The sequence below is a fragment of the Hordeum vulgare genome, chromosome 6H (assembly GCF_904849725.1).
Source record: "Hordeum vulgare subsp. vulgare chromosome 6H, MorexV3_pseudomolecules_assembly, whole genome shotgun sequence".
Taxonomy (NCBI): Eukaryota; Viridiplantae; Streptophyta; class Magnoliopsida; order Poales; family Poaceae; genus Hordeum; species Hordeum vulgare.
In genome coordinates this window covers 284,112,602-284,121,120 of record NC_058523.1, presented here as the reverse complement: position 1 = coordinate 284,121,120, position 8,519 = coordinate 284,112,602, and positions in this window count along the sequence as shown.

The window sequence follows — 8,519 nt, the reverse complement described above, 5'->3', positions numbered from 1 at the left end:
ACTTGATTTCCATTTAGATTGATGTTATATTACTGTATTCTCACTTTTCCATGGCTCGTACCCCCCTATACTACCCATAGTTTCATCAGAATAAGTAATCAACACAACAAAAACAGAATTGGTCAAAAACAGACCAGTCTGTAGCAATCTGTATATTTCGTATACCTCTGCTATCCCAAAAATTCTGAACAATTATAAAAATTAGGTAAATTTGCATATCAGCAGCAAAAAGAATCAACTCAAAATCTATTTCTGGATAGGAATTAAAAATAATTTCGTGAGCACAAAGTTTCTGGCTTTTTCAGCATGATTAAACAACTATCACCAAAACTAATCATAAAGGTTCAACCTGGCACAAACACTAATTAAAACATAAAAAACAGAATCATGATGGTGTGGCCTCACCAAAACAGAAAGTGAAAATAAAAAATAAATTTATTCATTGGGTTGCCTCCCAACAAGTGCTTTTCTTTAAAGCCTTTTAGCTAGGCATTGATATTTCAATGATGCTCACATAAAAGATAGCAATCGGACACGAAGAGAGCATAATGAAACATGTGACAAACATATCTAAGTCTAACATACTTCCTATGCATAGGCATTTTATAGGAAAACAAATTATCAAGACAAGCAATAACTACCATATGCAAGGAAGAAGAAAGATACAATATCAATCTCAACATAACGAGAGGTAATTTAGTAACATGAAAGTTTCTACCACAATATTTTCCTCTCTCATAATAATTACATGTGGGATCAAATTCAAATTCAACAATATAACTATCACATAGGATATTCTTTTCAAGATCCACATGTATGCAAAGTTGACACTCTTTATTATTGCAATCATTATTATAAATATCATATTCATCACGAGGCTTAACCAAATTTTCAAGATCATAAGAAAAATCATCACCCCAATCATGAACATTGCAATAAGTAGTGCACGTAGCAAAACTAGCATCCCCGAGCTTATGGTTTTGCATATTTTCAGCATAATTGACATTCATAGAATTTACAATAAAATCATTGCAATCATTCTTTTCTTTAAAGGGGCTAGCAAGTGTGGATGGAAGAACAATAATTTCACGTTTAAGATAAGGAACTATAGGAAGTTCATCTCCATAGGCATCATTAATATTGGCATCGTGGCCACAAGCATAGCAAGCATCATGTTTATCAAGGGGAGATATTTCAATCATATCAACGAAATCACAATTATGTATAGGTTCATGCATATCATTATTTTCCTCCAAAGAACCGGACATTCTCTCAGTAAATTCAATAACTTAGGCATTAGAAGCAAAGTTCTCATGGCAGTAATTAAGTATGTCAAGATTTTCATATTTGTAGAGAGTAATATCATACTTTTCAATCAAAGAAGCAACTTCATGAGCACCCTTAAAAACAACAAATTCTTCAATTGGTTCGATATCATAATAGCTATAAACACCCTTTTCATAAGAAGATAAGATTTCATTATCATTAAACTCAGATAGCTAGGGAAGGTGTTTTTAGGGTTTTTAGAGCAACAAGTATAATCATAAATTTCACATAGATTGAAAGCATAGAATAGCAAAGTATTTATGTGATGCCATAAGAGTCTCCCCTTTTAAAACAAACGGTGACGCACAAAATGAGCATGCCCATCTAAAGATTTCCCATCAACCAAGCTAGTTGGGGTTTCAGCACGAGGACAAAGGGATCGAAGAAGATCCAAGTAGAAAACTTGAAGTGGATCCATATCAATAGATACTTAGCAAGCAAAGATGCAAGCATATTGAAGTCACATAGCACACAAGCAAAGGAAAGGCAAACGAAAAAGGCAAATATTTTTGTAAATTTTGTTTTTTTAGAAGTGGGGGAGAGGAGAACGAGAGGCAAAAAGCAAATAATGTAAATGCAAGAGATGAGTTTGCAATAGTTACTTGGATATGCTTCACTTGAATACTCCCCGGCAACGGCACCAGAAATTCTTCTTGCTACTTCTTGAGCTTGCTTTGGTTTTTCCCTTGAAGAGGAAAGCGTGATGCAGCAAAGTAAAAATAAGTATTTACCTCAGTTTGAGAACAAAGGTATCAATCCAGTAGGAGTATCAAGATGAGGCACCAATGAACCTGCGCAAAAATAAACAAACTTGCACCCAACGCGATAAAGCGGTTGTCAATCCCTTCACGATTACTTGCAAGGTGAGATCTGACAAAGATGAAAGGTAAAAATAAGTAAAAGTGCAGCAAGGTATTTTTGGTATTTTTGTATGTAGATCTGAATATATGATGTGTAAAATAGACCCGGGAGCCATAGTGTTCACTAGAGGCTTCTCTCATGATAGCAAGTATTACGGTAGTTGAACGAATTACTGTCGAGCAATTGATAGAATCATGCAAAGTCACGACGATATCTAAGGCAATGATCATACATATAGGCATCATGTCCGAGACAAGTAGACTGATACTTTCTTTATCTACTACTATTACTCGACACATCGACCGCTATCCAGCATGCGTCTAGTGTATTAAGTTCATAAAAAACAGAGTAACGCCTTAAGCAAGATGACATGATGTAGAGGGATAAATTCATGCAATATGATATAAACCCCATATTTTTACCCTTGATGGAAACAACACGATGCGTGCCTCGCTACCCCTTCGGTCACTAGGTGAGGACACCACACAGTATCAACCCAAAACCAAGCACTTCTCCCATTGCAAGAATTATAGATCAAGTTGGCCAAACAAAACCCATAACTCGAAGAGAATTACACAGATACGAAATCATGCATATAAGAAATCAAAGGAGACTCAAATAATATTCGTAGATAATCTCATCATAAATCCACAATTCATCTGATCTCCACAAACACACCGCAAAAGAAAGTTACATCAGATAGATCTCCATGAAGGTCATGGAGAACTTTGTATTGAAGATCCAAGAGAGAGAAGAAGCCATCTAGCTACTAGCTTTGGACCCGAAGGTCTGTGGTGAACTAGTCACGCATCATCGGAGAGGTAATTGTGTTGATGGAGAAGCCCTCCGTGTCCGAATCCCCCTCTGGCAGGGCACCAGAACTGTCCCCAGATGGGATCTTTCGGAGCCAGAAGCTTGCGGCGGCGGAAAAGTATTTTCGTGGCTCTCTCTGGAAGTTTCGGGATTTTTGGGAATTTATAGGTGAAAGAGGTAGGGCAAAGGAGGAAAGGGGGGCCCACAAGCATGCTAGGCGCGCCCCCAGGGCGCGCCTAGGGGGCTCGTGACCTCCCACGAGACCTCCTGCCTTGGTTCTCAAGTATTCTGGGTATCTTCTGTTATGGAAAAAATCATCCCGCATGTTTTATTCCGACTCCGTTTAATACTCTCTTCTAAAAAAGGTCAAAAACACGAAAAACAGAAACTGGCACTAGGCACTGAGTTAATAGGTTAGTCCCAAAAATGATATAAAATGGCATATAAATGCATGTAAAACATCCCAAGTTGATAATATAATAGCATGGAACAATAAAAATTATAGATACGTTGGAGACGTATCAATAACTTTTTAAGACCATGTTATTTGGACAGGAAGCAATTGCCTTATTAGTATGCTTGAAGTATTATTGTTTATATGTCAATATTAGACTTTTGTTTTGAATCTTATGGATCTGAATATTCATGCCACTATAGAGAATATTACATGGATAAATATGTTAGGTAGCATCCCACATCAGTTTTTTTGTTTTTATCCTTTACCTACTTGAGGACGAGCATGAATTAAGCTTGGGGGTGCTTGATACGTCTCCAACGTATCTATAATTTTTGATTGTTACATGCTATTATATTATTTGTTTTGGATGTTTTATATGCATTAATATGTTGTTTTGTATTATTTTTGGGACTAACCTATTAATCTAGAGCCTAGGGCCAGTTTCTGTTTTTTTCATGTTTTTGAGTATTGGAGATATGGAATATTAAATTGAGTCCAAACGGAATAAAATCTATGGAATGATTTTTCTAGGACCAGAAGAAACCTGAAGACTTGGAGTAGGGGGGAGGACACGTGCCGGAAGGACACAACCCTACATGGCGCGCCCTAGGGGGGCTAGCTTGTGGGTCCCCTGGAGGTCTCCTAACCCTATTCTTCGGCCTATAAATTCCCAAATATCCCTCCATCGCTAAAAAGAGCCACGAAAATACTTTTCCGCCGCCGAGAGCCTCTTTTCTCGTGAGATCCAATCTGGGAGCCATTTCTGGTAATCTGCTGGAGAGGGAATTGATCACGAAGGGCATCTACATCAACTCCATTGCCCCTTTGATGATACGTGAGTAGTTCACCACAGACCTACGGGTCCAAATCTAGTACGTAGATGGCTTCTTCTCTATCTTTGATCTTCAATACCATGTTCTTCATGATCTTCATGGAGATCTATCCGATGTAATACTCTTTTGCGGTGTGTTTGTCGAGATCCGATGAATTGTGAATTTATGTTCAGATTATCTATGAATATTATTTGAATATCTTCTGAGTTCTTATATGTATAATTTCATATCTTAGCAAGTCTGTTCGAGTTATTGGTTTGGTTTGGCCAACTAGATTGGTAATTCTTGCAATGGGAGAAGTGCTTAGTTTGGGTTCAATCTTGCGGTGTCCTCACCAGTGACATAGTAGGAGTAGCGAGGCATGTATTATATTGTTGCCATCGATGATAAAAAGATGGGTTTTTCATCATATTGCTTGAGTTTATCCCTCTACATCATGTCATCTTACTTAATGCATTACTCTGTTCTTCATAAACTTAATACTCTAGATGCACGCAGGAGTCGGTCGATGTGTGGTGTAATAGTAGTAGATGCGGAATCATTTCGGTCTACTTGACACGGATGTGATGCCAATATGCATAATCATTGCCTTGGATATCTTCATAATTATTCGCTTTTCTATCAATTGTTCGACAATAATTTGTTCACCCACCGTATTATTTTCCTTTATGAGAGAAGCTTCTAGTGAAACCTATGGCCCCTGGGTCTATTTTCCATATTATACTTTCAGATCTATAAACCAAAAATACCAAAAATATCTTGCTGCAATTTATTTACTTTTGTTTCCGCAATCTTTTATATCTATCTCTATCATATCTCATCCTTGCAAATAACTATGAAAAGATTGACAACCCCTTTTTAGCGTTGGGTGCAAGTGTTTGATTGTTTGTGTAGGTAGTACGATTGGGGCCTTGCTTATTCCTCCTACTGGATTGATACCTTGCTTCTAAAAAAACTACGGGAAATACTTATCTACTTTGCTGCATCACCCTTTCCTCTTCAAGGGAAAACTAATGGAAGCTCCATATGTAGCAATGAGTCCTTCTGACTCACAGATTACTACAACATCACATGTTCAGGTACCGCGGATCCATAGGCGTACGATGCTTCGCAGCTCCAGTGGGAGTTTGATGAGGAGAGAAGAAGCATGTATGTGACGTACCCTGATGTTTAGAGGGCCTTGGTAGTCTCATGGGATAGCAAGACAGACTCATTGCATTTTTATCATCTTATTTCGTACATAGTCGGACCCTGTCTTCTGGATATTTGAATAAATGTTCACTACTGAAATTCAGCAATTTGCCGTCTGCCATGGCGGACGGAAAAGGGGGGGAACCACTGAGGGCAAAGGCTTTGTTGTCGGTCAGCAGACGGCAAAGTAGATGGCAAATTTTTTTTGGTGAAGAGGTTCTTTGCCGTGTGGTTTTTTAAAGCGGACGACAATGAATCTTTGACATGAGGGGGAAGAAGGCAAATTAAATGGGACAGCACATACACCAACGGCCCCGTTAAGTGTTAACGGCAGGCCTCCTCTCTTTGTCGTCTGCCATCCCCCCTTTGCCATGTGGGGGCAGACGGCAAAGGGGGGAACCAGCCCCCTGTCGCTCCCCTCTTTGACGTCTGCCATCCCCCCTTTGCCATGTGGGGGCAGACGACAAAGAGGGGAGAGAGAGGGGGATGGTTCCCCCCTTAGACATGTGGGGGCAGACGACAAAGGGGGGAACAAGCCCTTTCTCTCTCCCCTCTTTGCCGTCTGCCATCCCCCCTTTGCCATGTGGGGGCAGACGGCAAAGGGGGGAACCAGCCCCCTCTCTCTCCCCTCTTTGCCGTCTGCCATCCCCCCTTTGCCGTGTGGGGGCAGACGGCAAAGGGGGGAACCAACCCCTTTTTATTTTATTTCTTATTATATCCAACATTTTTCACAATAATCAGGATATATATATTTGACATAAATAAATTTCTTTCCGTACTCATAACCATATTAAAATAACTTTCATCCATAGTACATACATATTATGCAAGTTCCATCCGTACCAAACCATATATTACACCAGTTTCATCCACATGCATACAAAGTTTCATATATATCCATATACTACAATAGTTTCAATACAAGCTTCCATGAAGCCATGGTACAAGAAATCATCTTCAAGCATTCCATCAATATAATCCAAGCTTCCCGTGAAGTGAATATAATATGCAAAATGGCAAATAAGAAAGTTAGAAGAATAATACTAGATGAAGAAGTATATATGTTATTTTAGAGAGAAATTAGCTAAGTATTGGCCATTTAATAGCTAAGTTAGCTAGAATAGGTCATCTTGGAGATACATAGCCTTATTATGTCATTTAGGAGAGAACTTAGCTAAGTATAGGTCATTCTAGAGCTAACTTGGATAAAAAATGTCATTTTGTAGCCAACTATGATTATTAATCCATTTTGACCTTATTATGTCATTTTGGAGATAAATTAGTCAATTTAATGAGCTAACCAAGGTTCTTATGCTAATTATGTCATTTTGGAGGATAATTAGCTAAGTATGTCTTTGTTGCGGAAAATAACCTACGTAGAAGAAGAAAGAGAAGAAGCAAGAAGAGAAGAAGCAAGAAGAGAAGAATAAGGAGAAGAAACAGAAGAAGAAGAAGGAGGAGGAGGAGAAGGAGGAGGAGAAAGAGAAGAAGAAGAAAAGAAGAAGGACAAGAAGAAGGAGAAGAAGGAGGACAAGAAGGAGAAGGAGCTTCTCTCCTCCTTCTCCTTCTCCTTCTTCTTCCTGCTTCTCCTTCTTCTTCTCTTCTTCTTCTTCTTCCTTCCTTTCATTTTTCCTCTTTCTTCTCCTCTTGTCCCATTCTTCGGGCTAAATTAGCTAAGAATGCCTTTTTGGAGCTAATTATGTCATTCAAGGATAATTAGCTAAGTATAGGTCATGTTTTATTAAATAGACCATTTTGGACCTAACTAAGCTAATTATGTCATTTAGGTGGAACCCTAGCTAACTATAGGTCGTTTCGGAGCTAACTTCGGTAAAATAGGTCATTCCGAAGCAAACTATGCTTATTAAGCCATTTTGGATCTAGCTAGGCTAATTATAGGCCATTTAATACCTAAGTTAGGGGGAATAGGTCATCTTGCAGCTACGTAAGCCTTATTATGTCATTTAGGAGAGAACTTAGCTAACTATAGGTCATTTTTTATTAAATAGGACATTTAGGATCTAACTAAGCTAATTATACCATTTTGTAGGATAATTAGCCAATTTAGTCTTTCTTGGATGAGTCTAAGCTACGTAGAAGGAGAGAAAGAGAAGAAGCAAGAAGAGAAGAAGAAGTAAAAGAAGAAGAAGGAGGAGGAGGAGGAGGACGAGAAGGAGAAGGAAGAGGAGAAGAAGAAGAAAAGAAGAAGGAGAAGGAGAAGGAGGAAGAAGGAGGAAGAAGAAGGAGAAGGAGGAGTCCTTCTCCTTCTTTTTCCTCCTTCTTCCTCCTTCTCCTTCTCCTTCTTCTTCTCTTCTTCTTCTTCTCTTCTTCTTCTTCTTCCTTCCTTTCATTTTTCCTCTTTCTTCTCCTCTTGTCCCCTTCTTCGGGCTAAATTGGCTAAGAATGCCTTTTTGGAGCTAATTATGTCAATTCGAGGATAATTAGCTAAGTATAGGTCAAGTTTTATTAAATAGACCATTTTGGAGCTAACTAAGATAATTATGTCATTTAGGTGGAAACCTAGATAACTATAGGTCGTTTCGGAGCTAACTTGGGTAAAATAGGTCATTCCGGAGAAAACTATGCTTATTAAGCCATTTTGGATCTAGCTAGGCTAATTATAGGCCATTTAATACCTAAGTTAGGGGGAATAGGTCATCTTGCAGCTACGTACGCCCTATTATGTCATTTAGGAGAGAACTTATCTAACTATAGGTCATTTGTTATTAAATAGGTCATTTAGGAGCTAACTAAGCTAATTATGTCATTTTGTAGGATAATTAGCCAATTTAGTATTTCTTGGATGACTCTAAGCTATGTAGAAGAAGAGAAAGAGAAGAAGCAAGAAGGGAAGAAGAAGTAAAAGAAGAAGAAGAAGAAGGAGGAGGAGTAGGAGAAGGAGAAGGAAGAGGAGAAGAAGAAGAAAAGAAGAAGGAGAAGAAGAACGAGGAAGAAGCAGGAAGAAGAAGGAGGAGCTCCTTCTCCTTCTTCTCCTCCTTCTTCTCCTTCTTCTTATCCTTCTTCTTCTCTTCTTCTCT